The sequence below is a fragment of the Manacus vitellinus genome, unplaced genomic scaffold (assembly GCF_001715985.3).
Source record: "Manacus vitellinus isolate BGI_N305 unplaced genomic scaffold, ASM171598v3 scaffold_22_pilon, whole genome shotgun sequence".
Taxonomy (NCBI): domain Eukaryota; kingdom Metazoa; phylum Chordata; class Aves; order Passeriformes; family Pipridae; genus Manacus; species Manacus vitellinus.
Genome location: NW_021939632.1, coordinates 9,979,672 through 10,000,626, shown reverse-complemented (window position 1 = coordinate 10,000,626; position 20,955 = coordinate 9,979,672). Strand labels below are relative to the sequence as shown.

At 37.8% G+C, this 20,955-nt stretch overlaps 1 protein-coding gene across 1 annotated transcript in view; it reads left to right on the top strand.

Moving 5' to 3' along the window:
* RBMS1 (RNA binding motif single stranded interacting protein 1) overlaps window positions 1-20,955 on the top strand; it is a 65,279-nt gene that overhangs the window by 3,167 nt on the left and 41,157 nt on the right. The gene's annotated exons all lie outside the window — the stretch shown is intronic.

Below are 20,955 nucleotides of genomic sequence, written 5' to 3'. Positions count from 1 at the left end.
AATAGTAAAGTAGGTATTACGTTTGTCATAAGGATGTTGTAACAGTCAACCCAGAACCAGAGGAGTGTTGGGGGGACACAAGGTGAGTCAGTCCTGGCCATAAGAGCTTTCCATCAGGTATGTAGGAGTAGGCAAAGCAACTGATGTAATGGCCCACAGACAATGTCTTTTCTGTGGGAGGCCAGACAAGAGCGATCAGCTAAATAGAGGGACAAGAGCAAAGGAAAGTAGCCAATGAGCATGGTTTGGGGAAGCCTGTAGGAAGCTGCCTGACTGCTGTGTGGTTTCTTTTCACAACTATATAGTGCCATTGCATGAGATCTGCTGCACTGACCAAGCCTCTGTCATGAAGAGCTGGTTTGACAGGATTGTTGAAGCAGGGGTAGTCTCAGCCATGCGTAATTGTTCTCACTTCTCCTAGTGTGGCTATCAATACCTTATATGCTTCCTTCAGCTGTTGTGTTGGGTTTATGAATATATTATTTAGACTTTAATTGTGCTTTCTTATTTTGTGATTCTTGAATAGTAATTTCTTTTAACTCATTTAATATCTGCATCTGAAGATACAAGAATAAATCCATTCCAGTTATTCACTGAAATTGTTGAGCCTGCTTATCTGATTAGGGACTTAACGCGATTGAGTCTTAGCAGATTCAGTCAGGAGTTTGTAACTTGCTTTGGCATGTTTTCTAGGTGCTTTCCAGACCCTCACTAAGCGCTATGCTTTGCTGAGGATGACCTTTATGCTGAAGCCACATGGTTCCAAAGCCCTGTGCTTTCCACCATCTTACTTATGATTTACTTGCTAGCGTGCAGCATGGTATCTCTGTAATGCTGAATTTCTTCAGAGACCTCCTTTTGTGACATTTACATCATTACATGAGGATGATGCAGCAGACCCTTCATCCTCCTGACAGTCTCCTGTCCCAGGGTGAGATTTCAGGCTTTGAGCCTTAACCCAGGTCTCCTTTATTAAGTTCAGCATAAATTGCAATGCCAGCCCACCCTTTCGTATTCTCCCTTCCTGGCTGTTTGCTCACACTGTGCTGCTTGTATCAAACTGTTTGTAATCTATATGATATTTTTGAAATTGCTTTTTGCTCTGGACAGTTTCACGTAGTTGGTCTTCCCCCTTAAATTATCACTGTATTATTATTGGCCTCATAAGCCACCAGCACTATCTCGTATTGGCCTCATAAGCCACCAGCATGCCTGTAGCAAATGTGGATAGAGCCTTCCCAAATCTTCATTCACGAAGCCTAGCCATGATGATTATAATGTGCATTTTTAGTGGGATTACAACCAGAAAAGCAGCTGCTTGCAAGGTAAAAAAATATAGGATTGCCATGACAGCCCATTGTTCTGTGCCAGAATGATTGGAAGCTTGCAGTGGTTGCCTTTGCATTGTGAAATTATGTCCTGTTTAGAGAGTATTTTAAGGGTTCTTTTCTAAATATTCAGCATTATGAACACAGGCATAGCTAAAACAACTGCCAGGCTAATGGTTTTCTTGAAAAACTTGAGCCAGACGTGCTATACAGCTTTGTTTCCACAGCAGAAGAACTTCTGTTTTTTGAAGTTACATACTCTAATGTTTCCCTGTTTTGAGGCACAGTCACCTAAAAATTGTTTCAATTCCCTGCTCTTAATAAAACACATATTTTCATTAAGTCAAGTGACGTCCATTAGCATATTAATGTTTCCATGTTCTTTGCTTGCTGTGTAATTGTGACCTCTCCCCATGTTGCCATTTCCCATCTCCTTCAAAAGCACTTAGGTCTGAAAAGTGGTGAACTGGAGCTCAAACATTTACTGTAGCAGGGAGTTAGCAGTGCTGCTGTCACTTAAGAGCAAGAAACTTGCTAATTTTATTCTGTATATCTCATTAGAAAAAAAGACATGTCTGGACTTCAGGAAGTGTTCTGACCATCTCTTGCATTTAACTCATTGGGAGATTGGTCTGGGCAGGTCACTACTGCTTAGTTCTGCCTGTGGAAATGTCTGTAGCACATGAATACAACCCCTATGGATAGATGGTGTTGGTAGAGAAAAGTTGAATCGAAGGTTTCAGTACTCCAATTTGTTTTAAAGTGTTTTTTCTCTTCTTTCGTTTCTCCTTTATTCTCCATTTTCTTGCATTTTTATTTCATGATTTGTCAGCTGCAGTGAAATATTGCATTCATTATTATGTGGAATATGATTTCATGTCATATAATTAAATGTGATGCATCAGTGTCTCGGAAACTGTTCTCTTTGAGAACGGTATTAATACTGATTATTTTGGAGCAAGAGCCTATCTATCGTTCTTACTTTTTTAGGGTAGAAAGAAACCCTCTGCAAATTTCTTCTTTTAGAGTGTTATGTATGCATTTTTTAAAATAGTAGTATTGCATGCATCTTAATAAATAACACCACGTTTACAGAATGTTGTTTGGTTGTAGGAGGAGATAGATTCTTTAGTAATCGAATAGCATGTGATTTGTAGTGTTCAGTTCTGTATGTTACCAGCAAGATATTTTTCTTTATTCCCTGTTGAAGGACTGTGGCATAGTTTGGGGTTTGTATTATCTGCAGCAGGTTTTCCTTAACTTCAGTTTTCACTCAGTTTTGCTCTTCAGAGCAAACATACCACCAAGAATGGTGAAGGTGTGCTCCCTAGATGTATTCACTGATTGTGTCAGTACTGTTGCCTGTGCAGGCACACAGTGACATGGGACATAGTGCAGCAGTGCAGAGAAACACCCACACGAGCCCCAGGACCAGAATTTAGTTCTGCCCAGCTGATGTACCCAGTTTCTCAGATAGACAAACTGTCAGAGTAGGAGTTACATGCCACTATGGTATGTAAACCAGCTCTGCTAGCTTCTGTCTTAGCTGACGATCTTTTAAGAGGTAGCTGTCAAATACAGGTATTTCCACAGCTGAAAAGAAATTTTATTCATTTTTGTATGTTCCTTTTGCCAGACGAACTGGAGAGATGTAGGCCTGATATGGAGGATGAAATGCTCCTTTTCTTTAGGGTTTGACTTCCACAGTCAGTGGCAAGGCTTTTAGATGGTATGCCATGGGAATTGCGATTGGCCTGGAGACATAGTGTTTGGTTTAAATAGTCATTTCCTTTATTGTTTAGCAGCTCCTTTTGGCAGTCATGTTATGAAGGGTCTAGCCTGGCAGGCTGCAAAGGAAGACTCTCTCTCTTCCTCTCAGTATTGGTACTTTAATTAATCAGAAATAAAAGTCAGACAACTTTACCCTCATGATCAAATGAAATCCACACTGAAATCCTCTCTGAGAAGTTCTGGGCAGTTTTTTTATAATAATGCCTTCTTGTAGAATGCCATTAGGGACCCATAGGTATTTTTGGGGAAATTGTAATTGCAAGAAAAGTTAAAAAGTTGTCTTCTAGAGTCCTATCCTTCGGATGCAGATAGGCTCTTGAGACTTCTTGAATTTAAAAAAAATATAGTTTTAATTTTCTCTTTCCATTTTGTGATTAGGCAAAGATTGAAGTTTTTCAAACTCAGTATTTCATTTAGCCTAAGAGTAGTCAGCAGTTCCCCTCAGCACATTGTTTAAAAAACAAGCAATCCAGATACAGATGCATGAAGGAACTCTGTGTTTGCCTTGTGCTCGCAGATGCAGAGATCCAGTGATTGCACAAGCTCCATCTCCTCTGGGAGTTGAGAGTTTTGTTGCAGTGTGGGGCCAGAGGAATGGTGATCCCATGGAATTTCCTTGAGGAAGTGGGGGCGAGGGAGGAGAAGAGAGTGGAAGGAATGTTTCAGCCGCAGCTGCTTGTAAAAGAAGCACTAGAAAAACAGATTGGTAAAAGTTACCACCATTGAAGATCTCTCTTTGGAAAACAAAAAGCTGATTTGGTAACATGGAACCTGCAAAATATGTGAGCATTTGCAAGCCTGCAGGTATTTGTTGTATGGAGATGTAACCACAGAGCTGCAGCAAAGAAATGTCCAGTGGCAGCTGTTGGAATGCCTTTGATCAGGGTCCCAGTCCCCAGCTTCCCCAGTGGCAGGGACCTGACACAGATGTGAAGTGATAGCAGCAGTAATTCATTGGAATAACCAGTAATTCCAGAACATTTTGAAGGGGATTGTTTAATTCCAGTGGACTACTAAAAATGTTAACAAGTACTAATCAGGCTTTTTAGTGGGTTCCAGAGTGCCAAAAAATGCCCCTTCTGTCACAGACGGCTTAGGCAGGTGCTTCAGTCATAAACCAGTTCAGAATTGACTCAGCTTAGAGACCAAGTTGGTTTCTGCCCCAGCATGCTTACACTAAACTTGCCCTTTTCTTCAAATTTTAATTTGAATGTTGATAATGTTATGATACATGGACATAGAGCAAAAAACACAAATGAAAACTCAAAAAGAAAAGACTTTGATTTGAGGTCTGTTTTGACACTGTTACTTGTACAAATATTCTACTTGAAATAACCCATGAGAGTAGAGTTAATCGTTAACAGAATAATTTTCAGTGGAAGATATGCTCTGATTTGTACTCCTATCTTGCCCCTTATGTTTCCATTTCTTCTCTTACTTTAATCTCTTATTTTACCAAAAGAGAAAAATTATCCACCAAGATGTGTGTAACTTCACGTTTGGTTACAAATAATTGCCTTTAATTAACTGATCATTGTGGTCATCTTAACTGAAATATGTTAGTCCAAAATGTGTGCTCTTTTTAAATGTTTGTTTTCTGTGTTCTGTGCAGTTATGTAATTTTACATACTATCTTTAAAAGACAGTGTGGATCAGTATTTTTGCCTAAGAGAACACTGTAGACTTAGGTCTTACACATTATCAGTATTTCAAATCCTAGCACTGCTTTTTGGTTTACTTGTAGTCATAAATAAGCTTTCGTAAGTCTATCAAAATATCAACAATTATTCTTTTGCATTAGTGAGGACTATTTCTTTAATGTCTGAGCGAATGCAATAGTGAAATAAGCATTATGTTAATAGAAGATCTAAAATCAGGAGAAAAAAAGCTTCATACAGGGTAATACAAATACATGAGAAATCTCAAATCTTTTATTTGCAAACCCTTAATGCCAGAAATAAATGATCTAAAGACCTGAAAAAGAGCCAAACTACTTATTTCTGGTTTCAAGGACTTTGTTGAAAGGGTAACTGAAGAGCTTTTGGAGCCCGGAGACTAGCACAGTTTTAGAGTTCAGTACATAATTTTATTTAGTGTATATGTGAAAGCACAAAGGAATTAGTATGTTCAAAAGCACCAGTGGTGTAAAACAGAAATGCTTACCTATGCCCCATAGATGATGGCAGTCTTGACTCAAACTGTCTGTTTGCAGTGTGCTCACAAAGGCCTGATCCTGGAAAACACAGAGCAAGGTCGGGACCCCACCACTCCTATTGCCAGTGCTGGGGTTTAAAACCACTTACTGCTCCGTAGTGTGGACTTAGGATTTATTTGATAGTGAGGGCTGAGCTTTTCAGCTACATAATTGCACACTGCCAAATGAACTCCACAGTCTCTGGTTCTTTCTTTTGGCATTGTGTTTTCTTCTTCTTTTCAACCTATAGCTGTGCAGTACCCCAGGCAGAAATCTCCCCTGTGTTAAGTCTGAATGCCTTGGCTGAGTTCTGGAGAAGCCATTTGGCAGAGAGAAGAGAGACTTTTTGCCTTCAAGGCCTGAGGGTATCAGCATGGTGGGGTATCCAGCAGAGCTGACTTAGCAATGTGCATTTCCTTTCCCGCATTGCTGTTTGTAGTACTGTGATCTGGAAAGGAGTGTTTGTAAATCATTTGCCTTCCCCCACCCCGCTCCACCCCTGGATTCAAACCCTTACATTTCCCATACTTGAAGCTACATGTTTTTATTGTGCAGAGGGCTTTGTCTTAGTTTTATTGCTAAGGCTTTTTTATTTGTTGCCAAAAGTATGCTTGCTACATTTTGAAGATCTCAGATACTTGAGGGAAAGTCTTGCTTTGTGATCCTTTTTGTCGGTGACGGCTTACAGGGCTTCCATGTTTCAGAACAGAGGTACAGTACTAGGAGTGAAAGACCATTAGCCAGGACTGCTGCTGAAAAGTCCATCATCATACCAAGGCATGAATGTACTTTTTTAATGTAAATTAGGATCAATTTTTTTTTTAACATCTTCCAGATATTCAGAGCTATGACATTATAAAAATACACAAGAATCTGTCCCAGTCCTCTGTTCTTCCCAAGTGAATTGCATATTACTTTGTTCCATGAGAAATTCCGAAGATTTTTTCCGCTCATTTTATTTATTGCTTATTCAGTTAAATATTTGTTAATTCTCTTTGAAGTCTAGGACACTCACTCAGAATTATGCACTTTTGTAGATGTCATTAAATACTTTGAAAAGAGTGGCCCTCTCAGGAAGAGGGCACAGCCCTGACTGTCACCGATCAACTGTTTCTCAAATAACACTTGAACTGAGGTTGAGATGGTAGTCTGAGGAGCACAGGCTCACTGTTTTGGATGTAGCTGAAAGATGAGCAGCAGCAAGACTTGACTATTAAAGGTAACTGGTTACTGAACAAGCATCCTAGTGATGTGGGAATATTGTTAGTTTCTTTATCTCACGGGATTTAAAAAAAGAATAGTTTAATTAGAAACAGAGCAGAATACATCTAAATATATAACTGTTGAGCCAGATGCTAAATTTTTTATAATCTTATTATAATATACTACTAAAACCCTTGTGAAAAGGGCTTCCACTGCTATTCATATCACCACAACAAAATTAGTTAAATTTTTGCCATGAAAAAAGGGAAATTACTTTCTGTTTCTCTGTATGAAAATTTTCAAGTTCCTGTGATAGAAGACATCTTAGTGCTGTTAGGACATCTTAGCTTTGCTCCTCATTTTCTGGTAGTTACCGTGCCTTTTTCTGTCTTTTCCTTAAGTGGGCGACAGGGAAGCAGCTTGAAGTGCAGGGGAAAGAGTAAGTTTTCAAAATTTTATATTATAGGCAGGAAGGAGTATTTCTGAGACCAATGTTTTCATCTGCTCATTAGTGTCCTTTACAAACTTCTGCATTGTTCAATGGGAGAGAATTTGCAGAAATTTTAATTTTTCATCAGGAATTTAACTGGATTTGTGTTTGGTCACTGGTGTTCTGCATTCTCCAGGATGCTGTAGCTGACTTCTGCTTATGCTTGTACCAAAGATGTTTGACATCTCTTGAGTTCAATTCCTTCAGTGCTGGAGGAAATGTGAGGCTGTTTCTCTCAAGCTGCTTTCCTCTAGTGGTAGAGGTCAGCATTTGACTGTGATAGTTCTTTATTTTTTTGGCAGGCAGTTCTCTGACATTCCTGTCACTGAGATCATCTCCACTAGGGCTTTCAGAAGAACATCTGACTGGGGCTCAAATTTTTCACCTTCTGCTGTTCTGACCGTATAGTATGTTGTAGGAAAGGTTTCAGTCCTTACCATTATAATTAATTTGTTTCTAGATACCTTTTGTGAACTCAAAGATCTGTGAATTTGTGGTTTCTTCCTTTCACCGTGACTTGGTTTCATGTTGAGGGTGTGGATTCTTTTAATCCCAAAGATAATTTAAGAGAATAAAAGTATCATTAAATTACTCCAGTCTGAGTCATACTTGATCTGTGAGTTTAGTTCCCTGGCTTTCCCACACAGCATTTCCGATATGCAGTGAGCTGAGGGTGTGCAGGAAAGATGGTAGAGTGACCTAGATACTATTTAACTCTTTACTAGTGGATGGCTTTCTGACACTGGGTATAGCCACTGCATTCTCAGTCCTTTTCTATGTGATAATTGTATCCATTATGTTTCCCTGCTTCTGAGTGGTTTTCATAAAAAGTATTTTAAGATTTCTATTAAAGTTGTTTTAAGCATCTTGTTTAGTTAAATTGATTGGAAAAATTAGAAAATGAACTATTTTAAAATCTGAAGTGTAGGCATTGAGATTCATCCTCAAATAGAAGTTATGGGTTCTTTCATATAGTACTTTATCACTTCTAAAAGAAAAGTTCGTTCTACTGCCCTATTGTAGGCAAAGAAATAGTCATCTCAGGCTCTCTGAAATAAAAAGGTCTGTAAATGGGTACAGAAACACTGTACCCATGTCATACAAGCTTCCTTGCTGGCATATGTTGAATCTGTTCAAGAAAGATGGTGATACAGGACTGACTTCACTGACTTTGGGCTTGCCTTTCAACTTTGCTGTCATGCAGTGTTTGATATTTCTTGACTCTGTGGTGTTTTTTGACTAGTCCCTTCTGTGGGATCTGCTGATGCTCTGGGTTTGTGAAACTCCTACCACTGCTCATTTTAAGAAACTTTGAATCTATGTCTTACTCTGCTTAATGCAGATTCCATCCAGGCTTGCACTTGACATAGCCAACTAGAGCATCTCAATTTTTTCTGAGCCCAGTTGACTGAGTCTTGACTCAACCCTTTGCACAAATGCTTATGGGTTGGGTTTTTCCTGCTAGGCCAGGATTAACCTTCATTGTCTGTGTACTTCAATGTGAAGCCCAGTGATCCAAGTGCTTCCTTGGGCACACTGCCAAAGTGAAGTCTAGGACACTGGACTTACCCTTCCATGATGGTATTTGACGTAATCATTATGGAAAATGTCACTGGAGATGGGGGTCTGGAGATCACATTGATTTCAGCCAGCTTGGTGTGTTTTCCATGGCAGTCTGGAGTGCTGTGTGCTGTGACTGCAGGACTGTCTGCAGCTCAGGGCTGAGTGGGCTGACCGTGTGGTGGTTCCAGGCGGCTTCAGTTGTACTTGGCTAGTTGTTGTAGTGATGGGATCAGAACAGGTTAATGATGTTTTTAAAGAAAATGGTATATTTAAGCTACCAAAAGCAAATTTCCATGTAAGTATCTATTACATACTCTTTGCAAAACTGCAGAAATCCAGCTCTGCCTCCTGCTTGGTTCAATCAATATTCAAAAGACCGTCTAAGCAGTGTGAAACTGAGGAAGTGTTGCTGAATATGACCCTGACGCATCAGCCACAGAGGTTGCACTTTAGATTTTGTGTTACAGCTCGTGATTGCTCATCTATCTAAAATTTGGCAACAGATGGGTAGTATTTTTTTTAATGCATAACACTCCTCTGTCCCTATCTCAGCACTTAATACTACTGCAGGCATCTTTTCAACAGAGCCATGCAGTTACAATCAATAATATGTGAACTGATGTTTCTGCTCAATAACATACCGCCACTTAAATGGCCTTCTGAAGTATATTGACCCCTGGAGAGAACTACTTTAGTACAACCATTTTCCCTATTGAAATGGAGATATTTGCTATTCAGCACAGCTGGGACTTCAGACTACAGAAGCAAATTCAAATAGGGATAAAGTCTACATGCCATGCTATTAGGGAGACAAGGCCTCTGGAAGGCATAGCAGTGGTTTTGAATAATTTGTCCATTTAGTGCTGTTCTAATGATTGACATTAAGTTACCAGAAATTAAAAGAGATCATACTCTGTTTATTGTACAGATTCTTCATTATGAGGTGTTAATTCCAGTATAAAATAGCTCTTGAGTATTTCATAAAAGAGCTACTGCTAAAATGCAGTTCAGAGAGACTAGAAGTTATTTGAATGTATTGGGTTTTTCCCTCTTCTGCCTTCCAGACAGAAGAGAGGCAGTCAACACTTTCCAAGATGGGGTGTTAAATTAGTGCAAGATAGAGGTAAGAACAAACAGGTATCTTTGTGTATAAGATATTTTAACCCAGCAGGCCAAGTCTTGGAGTCATCCTGTTGACTTTGAGTTGTCTTCATGTTACAAGACCAGAAGGAAAACATACAAAATACATTGATGTATTTTGAAAAAGTTATCTTTGATAGGCATTATTCCAGCAACTAGACCTCTTCAACACAAGATAAATGCGAGAAAAAGCATTATGTATGCATGTACATATGAATGTATGTAATTTTTTTAGATGTATATATGTAATTTGCACGATATGTGAAACAGTTTTTTTGTAGTTCAGAGTTGACACATGGATCAGGGTTTAGGAAACGGGATGTGGCTGAAAGTGCCCTTGTACTATGACAATCTCCAGTGATATGGTTTTCAGGACTTTTATGGCGTATTCTGTGGGGCATCATCTATTTAAACTGTGGGTAAAGATTCGGTTAGCAACTTTCAGTAGAAGTGAAATTAACATGCAAGAACGAATTAAAAAGTAACCTTCTGCAAATATACAGGCTTGTAATATTAAAAGATGTCTGCCTATATATCTGGAGAGGGGGTAATCTCATACTAGCTAAGACTGTAGTCAAAATAACACATTTTGATTTATACTGTTCTAACTAAAACAAGGGGAAAAGTATTGGGAAGCGTAGATAAATTATTTTATTTTTTAATATTTTTTATATATATTTTTATATATTTATATTTATTATATTTTTGCCTTTTCCTTAATTCCCTTCCACAAGAAAAAGAAATATGCTTAGGAACAGACAAAATAATAGACAATCCATCATACGCTGACAATGACTGACTTTGTCTTCCTTGGATGGAGGAGGAGGAATTGAAAAATAAAAGGTCTTCAGGTAGAGGGACTCAATTATTCTCCCAAGCTGATCTCTAATGTTTAACACGGGAGAAAAAAGAATTATGAATAACAAGGACTGCTCTGTTATATCTTCATAGTTTTATTCTTTCTGGCTGTTAGTGTAGGCTCTACAAAATCTGTGAGGCTGAAATTTTCCAAGATTTATGGCTGGGTGTAGAAATAGTGCCTCACTTTCAGATTAAAACAGCTAGCAGTGGTAAATCAATACATGCACGTCTGCAGACCTGCCATGAGCTTGGCTTATAAATACATATTAGCATTCATCTGGGTTAATTTCTCATCTTCCCAAATCATTGTTTTAGTAGTGATCATTTCTCAGTATGAAAAAAAGGATAAAAGAAATCACTAGACTTTAGAAATAATATTTCAGACTTGTAATTTTAACCTTTTTGATGCTTTCTTATTTTGCTTGCAAATGAATTATTATTTAAAAATCTTTCATGGCTATATGAAACTCTGTGCTCTCATATTTTTTATATTCTTTCTGGGAGCCACAGAAACTATGATAATTATTTGAAAATAATATTGTTTCAGGTTTTACTTTCAGTTGTGTGTTAAATGCAGATTTTTTTTTCAGTGCTTTGTTCTTAACCTAGGCATAATTTGTGTCCATTCTGTAGTATTATGGTAAGAAAACAACAGGGTGAGACCATTTGCTTTCTTAAAATAACATGGTTTTGTTCTTCCATTTGTAACAATAGGAAACTGTAACCTCTTCCCATATACCTGAATAGCCTTGTTAGTGGTTGCAAATGCAAATTGCTGGAGAAAATCTAGATTGTCCTGTGTTTTCTTTAGTAAGAATAATTGTAGTACTAAAAAGTGAATTAACCAAGAATTCTGAATATCTTTTAAATTAGTTATCTCTTTTTTTTTTTTGTAAAATCTGGATTTTCCAGAGTTTGCTCTGCTGAACAGGATGCTGGACAGTACAGATTAGGAAGCACAGCCTGCTTTGTGGGGGAGGCACTGAAAGGCAGACGTCTTGATTTTTCTAATGTTGCAGCATTTACTAGTGACTTCTTGTGTGGATCATCTTAATATGTTGTTTGATTTCAGATAATTTATGATTACTGAGATTTATTGTTTGTGACTATGCGAATAACTACAAACGATTTTCATATGAATGATCCTCAGTTCCACGTCTTACAGTAGAACTTTCTGTAATGCTTTCAGTGGAAGAACACTTAATATAAATTACACATTGCTCATCAAACTCTCTAGACCATTGGCAGGAAACAACACTTTTAATGTCAACCAGCATTTTTGTCCCTACAAACAGATGTTTGAAAACGTAACTCTACGCAATTTACACATTTTAAAATACTTCACATGTGTGTTTTTAAATGGGTGAAGGGAAAAATCTCCTAAAAGCGTAGGCAGAAATTAGTTAGGAAAAAATAATTTAGCTCTCCTGATCTGTAGATTTCATAAACTGTAAAGATTATGATAAACAATTTCTTCTTCTGAAAGAATAGTCATTTTGTTTAATGCATTACTTTGATTTTAATTTTCTTTTTCTTCAGTTTAAAAGTAAGCAAGCTATGGTTATTTAGACAATACTTGCATTTCAAAGTGTGTCAAAGAGGCAAATCTGTTTGTGTTTCTAATAGGTTATTTATCCTGCTTAACCTATAAACTGTAAAGTAAGAAGGCTACTGAACTGACAGATAGCCTAGCAGATGGTTCAGAGATTATACTAAATCACCTCAGCTTGTCAGAAGTCAGGTTGGGTTACTGCAGGGGCAGAGGCTTCAAGAAGCATTGAATAGGATAGTTTTTCACAATTTGTTACTTGAAATTCTGTTTTTCTTTGCCGCATGTGACATCTTGTGTCTTCACAGTTAAAACAGCTATATAATCAACAAATTTAGGACCAGTATGTTAGGACCCTGGCTTTCATAAGAATCATTAGGGTGATGAGAATCGTTAGGAGTCAGAAATGTGAAAGATGATCTTCTATGCAGGGCAAGGTGTCAGCTCTTCCACTTTAGCTGCTATTGTTCTCTCCTTTTTCAGTGTCTGGAGCTATTGTGTTGGTCCCTCCCTACCATAAAGTTGAACGTTATTTTCTTGCTAGCCTATGAAAGATTAAAAGGAAATTATATGCCATGTATTTAGTAGTAAAAATCATGTTGCAGCTGAGCAAAGATACGCCAAGATTCAGGGCTTTGACAAAAAAACTGTCCTTGAAGAGAGGGTGATATTAATCATGGCTCTGCCAAGTATCTGAATTCACATCCTCAGTGGAGCGACTGAGACTACAGATGCTGATAAACTTGTCAGAGCCTAGAATAGAAGTTACAGGTTCATCCTTCAGAATTTGCCTTTTTTTTTCTTTTCAATTAACTAAAAAAGCCCCCAAATAAACCATAATGTAAAGATTTTATACTTAAGCTTTTAAATCTCTTTTTAGATCAATACTACTGCTGTTGTGTTTTTTCTCAAAGTAGCATCAGCCGAATTCTTCTTGATGCCCAACAGGATATCAAGACAGCCTTCTCCTCCAACTCCTCTTTGCAGGGTTTGTGTGTGTCTGTCTTAATGGATTATTTTAAAAAATTTTTCCCCCATGATTGTGTCATCATAGGACTGAAGAATAACTGCTTTTTCACGTATTGCAACATTCTTAACCTTATAAAATAAAACTAAAGAAACATGCCCTCACATTTTTGTTGACTTAAGACTGACAGAGAAAACACCTCTGCAGGCAGTTGTTGGAAATATGTTCAATTACTACACACTAAAAAGCCACATTAAGAATGCTGCTTTAGTGTCAACTGAAATATGTCTGAAACGTTTAAAATGCCTGGAGACACTAGTACTCAGAGTCTTCCTTGGTTGTGCTAAATGAAAGGATGTTGTACAGTGGGTCATGCTTTTAAGCTAATCAATTTGTTGTGCAAAAAGGAGCATGCTAATTGAAAAACCTTTGCAAAAATGTCATAAAAATAGCCGTAGGATACTAACAGGACTCTTTCCCCTTGAATTTCAGGGGAAAGGAATGGATAGAGGTTATTCCCATCTTTACAGAGCAAGAACAAGAGGAAGCAAACATTTCCTGATTCTAAAATCATGTCTTCCCTGTCCCCACAACTCATCTTTGTCTGAACAAGGAAGTAACTACTCTTGAGAAAAACAAATTGGGTAGCTGAAATATAATTATTTCCAAAATCATTTTCTGTGTGTCTCTTCACTATCCACCAGGATTTTGAATTCTTGTTTATTTTTAGCTTTAAGGAGTATTTGCATTTGTGTAGAGCGTGTACACTACAAACCAAATACCTATTCATAAAATACTGCTTTTTATTTGTTGAAATTAATATTGTCCGAGAAACGAAGGCATTTGTTCACATTTTGCAAAGTTGTGTATGTCCGTTGTGCAAAGCCTCTGCTCCTTTAAAGACAGGCAGCTGTAAGAGATGAGAGAATATCTGGGTTTGGATCTGTTTTTACTGCTTTTGATAACTTCTCAGGGAAATCTGAAATTGTAACCTACTGAGCCTGAATAAAAAATTATTTGTACCAAAGTAATAGTAGTTTGCACTGGGCTGATATTGGTAATGGCATTGGTAATGATGATGACATATACTCTTATCCACTGATTCTTATTGAAAACACAAATATACAAAATTTAAATGAAGAATTAAAGGTAGAGAGCTTATGAAGAAAGAATTGCTGGTCTTAATGAAGAATTTACAGCAGCATGTAAGACTATTGATTTGTCATTGAAGCCAATGATCTGTGGAGGTTTTTTTGGTTGTTGTTTCATCGGTTGGTTTTGTTTGCAGGGGGTCGTTTGGGGGATTTTTTTGTTTAGGTTTGGTTTTTTGTTTGGGTTTTTGTTTGGTTTTTTTAAGTACACAGATTTCAAAAGTAGTCTTTACATTAATGCACACAATGTAATTTTCATAATTTTGTAAAGACAAAACAGTAGTTGGCTTTTATAAGAATTAATTCTAATTTATTTGGACGTATTATTTATCTCCTGAGTAAAATAATAAACATTGACAATGAGAACTACTTGGGTATTTGGATATTTGGAAAACACCATCTTTCTCTCTGAAGTACCGGAGAGAGTCAAAGGGACAATTAGTAAGAAAGGAAGGAACTAGCATTATGTCAAAACCATATGACCATTTAACAGCATGTCATGAAAGCAACACTTTAATTTAGATTAATGAGGAAGTTCTATTTTGCACATCATGAAAAATATGATCTAGTGCCTGAAAGAGGGCACATCTGGTGGCATTGATTAACCCAATGCTTGAATATCTGAAGCTAGTAAAGGAGATTTTACTGAACCAAATAAATTAGCCAAATCTATAACAATTTCGAAACAACTCATACTAAGCTAAATTATGGGTACTCATTAACAGTGAAAATAAAAATACGAAAAGCATAACTGCAACTTTTTATGTTATGTTTAATTATGCTTTTGGTGGTAGGTACTCATTATGTTCCAGTAGCAGACTTTTAGGCCCATGATGGCCATAAACGGACTGAGTTATTCCTAAGAGTTTCTCAAAGAATAGCGTGTCTTCCAACAACAGAAAACAAAATACAGACAAAATGTTCTCAGCAGTGTCTCCTTCTACGCTACAGCATAGATGTGGTGAAGAAAAATTTAAAAATGGAAACCATATGGTTTGATTCTGTTCTCCAAATTCAGTATTCCGCTGGATTGAATAAATTCCTTTACCCAGTCTTTGTAAGAGAACATTTACCCATAGCTGCGGAGCAGGATCAGAACAGGCTATCACAAGGACTAGCAGTGCTGTATTAACAATTATTTTCTGAAATTCCCCTTACTGGGAAGTCAAAAATTTGATACATAGAGAAACAAAAACTCCCTATATTTGTCTAAGCTTAAAAGGGAGCAAGAGCTTAAGGTTCAGTACACCACTTTCCCAAAATGCAACAGAGAGAGGGAGGTATGGGAGCCAGATAAAACCTTTTGTACTGCTCTGAGCTTGGTTTTTGGATCCAGGGCAAAAGATTGCTGGGGCTGATTATGTTTCCTTGGCTTTGCTGTTGGCTTAGAAATGCTCTGAACACTGGAAGATCAGTGAGGAACAGGAGATGGCTGTCCCAAGTCAGCTCTTAATGACAACTCCCTTGACTCTTTTCCTCAGTTCCAGGGAATTTTCTTTGCTCCTTTTGCACCAGGTATTATAGAGGAGCTGAGAACTGCAGCAGAGATGAGGCTTTCTCATGGACTGTTAGGGTTTCTTCTCTTCAAGTCTCAGCTGAGATGAATGGACTGGCTTCCACCTACTCTACAAGCAAGATAGTTGGTGGTGTGGGCTTGGCTAGTAAGACCATCAGTTTCATATTATATTCATATTTTGAGTTGTAGTGTTCAAAATACAACACTCTCTGTTTGGGGAGGTGAGGATTATCTTAAAAGTTGCACATCACTCGTTTGCACAAGTCAGTGTTTGTTATCTGCATTTATGTAGGGTTGTACTGAAAGATAGCATGATTTCCTTTCAAGCAGGAATTTACTGCATTTAGAGCATGTGCAAGGTGCCCACTGACCATATTGTGTGCTGAATATGGCCATCTTGAATAAGAAAGGGTTTTTGTTTGTCTTTTTGTTGTTGCCTCTTTTATTTTTAAAGCTGATTTACAGACTAAGCAGCCCCACCTGCATGTTCTTTTTAGTGTTACAATTAATATATAGGAATTGCTTTGGAAGTATTTGCTTTGTGCATTTTGTTCTTGTTATTTATCCCAGTCTAAAGTACGACTTATTTTGATGGGAATTTATTCAGCAACTGCATTATATTTTAGGATTAACTGATCTGCTTGCTGGATCTGCCAATTTGTTGTGCTCTCTCTAGTCTTTGAGTCACCTGGTGAGAATATTGGCTCCCTACTGAAATTTTGGTGTTCAACCAGATTCCCTTTCCTTTCATTATTCCACCTTAAAGTGAGTTCACAGAACCACTTACATGTTATGAAATCCATGTCTGGTTTTACCACATGACTCTGACTCTTAAAAGTAAGAGCATTCCATGGAAGGCATTGATAAGATGCTAAGATGTAAAAATTAATGTAGAATAAACACAGAAGATATGCAGCATTGTTTCTGCATAACAGAGGAATTCTGACAGCACTGCAGTAATGCAAGCTGTAACACCAGGATCTCTAGGAATGCTCTTTTTATAACTGGATTGGACTTAGGCAAAGAAAGAGCACTGCTCATCTTCAATGCAAAGTTCTGGACAGTTCAGGATGGAGGACCTGAACAGCAATAAAAGGCAAGGATTTTTCATGGTAACAGAGTTCCTTCTGGCATGTTTGTGTCCATGTCAGATGGTAGAGAAACCCTTCACAGCACAAGCTGGAAGATAGTTTGAAAGCAGTCCAAAGAAAAGCTTGGTAGCATAAGATATATTACATTAAGCTGTTGTGGCCAAGGATTTGAACAATTCATTCCAGAGAAACCTTATCAAGCCTCTCACTACCAGTTCTTACTGTACCTCCCTAATGCACACACAGATAAGTTCTTTCAACACTTGAAAAAAAGCGCTTGGGGCAGAGAGTTCAAGCTACTTCATTCCTCATTCTTTGTCATGTTTATGATGGCATCTTACCACCCTCACATTTGCAAGTATGTTCATTATATTTCCAGATGTACAAAGGGAAAAAAATAAACAGGGGTTCAGGTTGATACATCTACTTAGTTTTATAAGGACCCTTTTATCTCAACATCATAGAGGTTGCCAAAATTAGGCTTCAGAGATGTTTTAAATGTTAAAAGTGTCTCTAGCTATTGGTAATAAATCTGTCAGGGTGATTGTTTGCACTGTTTTTGACCATGTTGCTGAACAATGTGATTTTAAAGAAGTATATGGTGATGCTTTGCTTCAAGTCTTCCACTTCAGAAGTATCTAAGACAAAGGTATAGTGCTGTGTTTGAGATTCACATTGCCTGGCAATAAATTTTGGGGCAGCTGAGCAGATGAAGGTAATTCTTTCATTTCTGCACCGAGAGTATGTAGTGGGCAGTGGTAAGCATTATCCTATTAAACAGCAATACTGCATTTCTTCCTAACTTGTTTTTGAACAAGTTTCTTCTTTATCTCCTATGCAGATAGACATTTGTATTGGTGTTCTGTACTATAATGATAGCTTGTACACTGTTCACAGGCTGCTACTGGGCATATTCCTTTTAATCCCATGCCCAGTGCACCCTGGCAATTATTTACCTGCCTCTTACCCAAGCCCTCTCTTTCTCAATATGCAAGTTGACATTGGTCCAGGTGCTGTGTAGAAAAGAGATGCAAAGCTGAAAACATTTTCCATCTCCAAAGATAATTCAGACTGAAGAGAGAATATGTTAAAAGCACTCAAAACAAAACAAAAAAAAAAAAAAGGAAAATCTTTATTGCTGCTGAATATTAATTAGATATTATTTTTGGGAGATAAATAACCCACTTAGTAAGAGATACCTAGTTGCTTGTCACCAGCTAGATTAGCAGTTATTTCTCAAGACTGATACTGAATTTAAGAGAAAGTATATTTTAAAAAATTGCTCCATGGCCGAGGGAATAAGCAATTGCCAATCACTGTAGAAGTGATTCTGCCACTCATGAAAATAGTGCTCTGCTGTAGGTAGGAAGTCTCACCAAGCATGCAGTAAGGCTGTGGAGCTGGAGAGAAGCCTCTGCACAGTGCCTAAGACAACTAGATGTACAGGAGCTTTGAGAGGAATTATCATCTTCAGGCATGACCTAACATCATAAAATATAAATTTTCTCTTGCTTGCTATAATCCTTTTTTTTAAGCAGATGATACGTATCAGTTTACATCATGACTGATGTATTTCATAGCTCATTGATTTCTGCTGGGTTTTGATTGCAGTGGCACCTGACAAATCGAAGACAGGAGACTATTAAAAGCAGAGTATTAGGACTGTAGAATTCAAGGGGAAGAAAGTAGGTTTTCGCGATGGTCATAATTTGAAGGAAGCACTTGGGAGGAACTGCAAGGAGTAATTTCCTCTGGTATCAGACCCCATGTTGGGAACAAGGAGAGGATGTATCCCTGTGGCCAGGGTCAGGGCGGGTAAACTGCATTTCTGTGCCTCATGGCGGGAGTAGAAAGCTAGCACATGGGAATATCGTAGGAGAAATCCTGGTGATAGCTGCTATTGTTATACTGGTTCCCAGTTTATTCCTAGACTCACACTGCTGAAATTTCTTGGCAGCCTTCCATGGTGGCTGGTTCTTTGCAGAAGCCGTGCTATCTAGAACAGTGAAATAAATCACTAAGCCATCTTACACACTGGAAGGTGGTCCACAAATTTGCTGTAAAGAACAGACATACAGGCACCTGTTTATGGACTGGTGTGTGTCAGCATAGGTGGGCCAGTGCAGTCCACAACCAGCCCTGACTCCCCACCTTGAACCAACCGACTGAGTTACTGTGCTTACATAGATACCCAGTGCTGTAGTTCTTCACCACCACTTTCTATGCTTTCAAGAACTGAAACAGTAGGAGGGACAAGATCATCCTTTGGTTATGTAGCTTTTCTCTTTAAGAAGCTTAGGGAAGCTGATAGGATATGGAGAATGCTGGCTGTCAAATGTCATGCTGGGTACAAGCGGCCTGAACAGTTCCCTTCTCTCATTTATAGCATGTGTTTTTACTCTGGACTAAGAAAAGTTCTGCAGAAGTTTTGACTTAGGGATTATAAAGCTTTCTAAATGGAATAACATATTTGGAAAATAAGTGGCACTAATAAGGAAGTACCTGCTCCAACTATTAGGCACAATTTCTATTGCTTTATTACAGTTTCTAAAATGGTATATTTAGGTATGCACTGATTTTCATTGATGCTTGTACATTTTTAGGCTATAGATGGATAGTTCTATTTTGTACCAGTGTAGAGGCTCACAGTTTCAGATAAAATAAGAAAGCCATCACCTTGTGGCTTATGTTCCTGGTTTACTCCCTTGCAACCATTTGAAGCCATACAGTAGCTCATTGAATAAACAGAAACTGGTGAATTGAATTGAAATTGGTTACCAAGATTGATAACTACATTGAAACTTGTATTTAAATGTTCTTTAGGGGGAAAGTACTTTGTAAATAGATTTTGTCTTTGAATAACTATCACTTTGCAAGTGAACAGTTATTTGAGTACTCTTAGTGAATGAAGCATCATTTATTAGACCTCATATATTTTGAAGAATTTTAAAGACTAATACAGCTACTGCAGAAATTGAGTTAGTTGTCTTTTGACATAACATCTTTTTGAAATGATACTCACTTTGTTGCAATTATATTTAGCAGGTAAGATGGCAAAACTTTATTCTTCTCCAAATTCCCCTTTCTTATACTGATAACATTTCTCATAATTTTCAGCTCATTTTGGTTTCTTGCACAATGCTAAAGAGCCTCTTAGCGCACAGTATGTAGATATACTTGTTAATGTAATAAGTTGCATTATATTCTCATGTGAAAGCAAACTCCTCTTGCATCGTTTCTTTCTTGTGTGCTCACAGCACTGTATCAAGTGTAGTTCACAAGCAAACAGAGGAGATTGTGAGTGAGGAGCTTGGGAAACCTGTGTTCCATTTCCAATTCTGCTGCTGATGCAGGCCAACAGAGTTCCTGCTTTTAAATTGAAACTGGATTTGTCTTCCAAGGGAAATTTCAAGTTTTTCCCTGCAGCAATAAATTCTACTCTAAATGTGATTGAAATACCCAATTCTGATAAACATTGTAGAGTACTTCAGAAACAGCAATTTTCCTATAACTGGGTTTGCTTCTGCAAGCTTGGTTGCTCAGATCTCTGTGTGCTCACCTTTGGGCTGCATAGCAGACTGGTACCTGGGCTCATCAGTTACTGAGAAGCTGAGGAACAGGCAGTGAGAAAAAGAAAATTGAAACTTTCCTGAGGAATGTTTTGGTTTTAGTTGAAATTGTTTATATTTACAGAAATGTACAGAAAATTTTTTGCCACTTTGTTGATCAGCTTTCATAAATCTTCCACTTGTCACTTTCCAGAGCAGAATAATATTAAATTAAATCTAATATTTTTCTGTTTGTCAGTTGAGGTTTTGTTGGGTTTTCTTCTCTTTTTTTTTCTTCACATACAGTGTTAGCTAGCAAGCCTAGCACTGACAAGGCAACTTGTCTGCTTTAACTGGTGTATATACTGAGAGAGTCCAAGCTTCTGTCTAAAATGTGGTGTCTTATATGTACCACGATTTTAACTGCATTGTATTCTTTTCTATAAAGCACTTTTTTCTGGCTTGCTTTGTGATTCTGTTGTACCACTGAGAACATAAGGTGAATAGAAAAGATCGTGCTTGAAATTGTTAATCTTTTTTGTCATTTCCACCTCCACATGAGT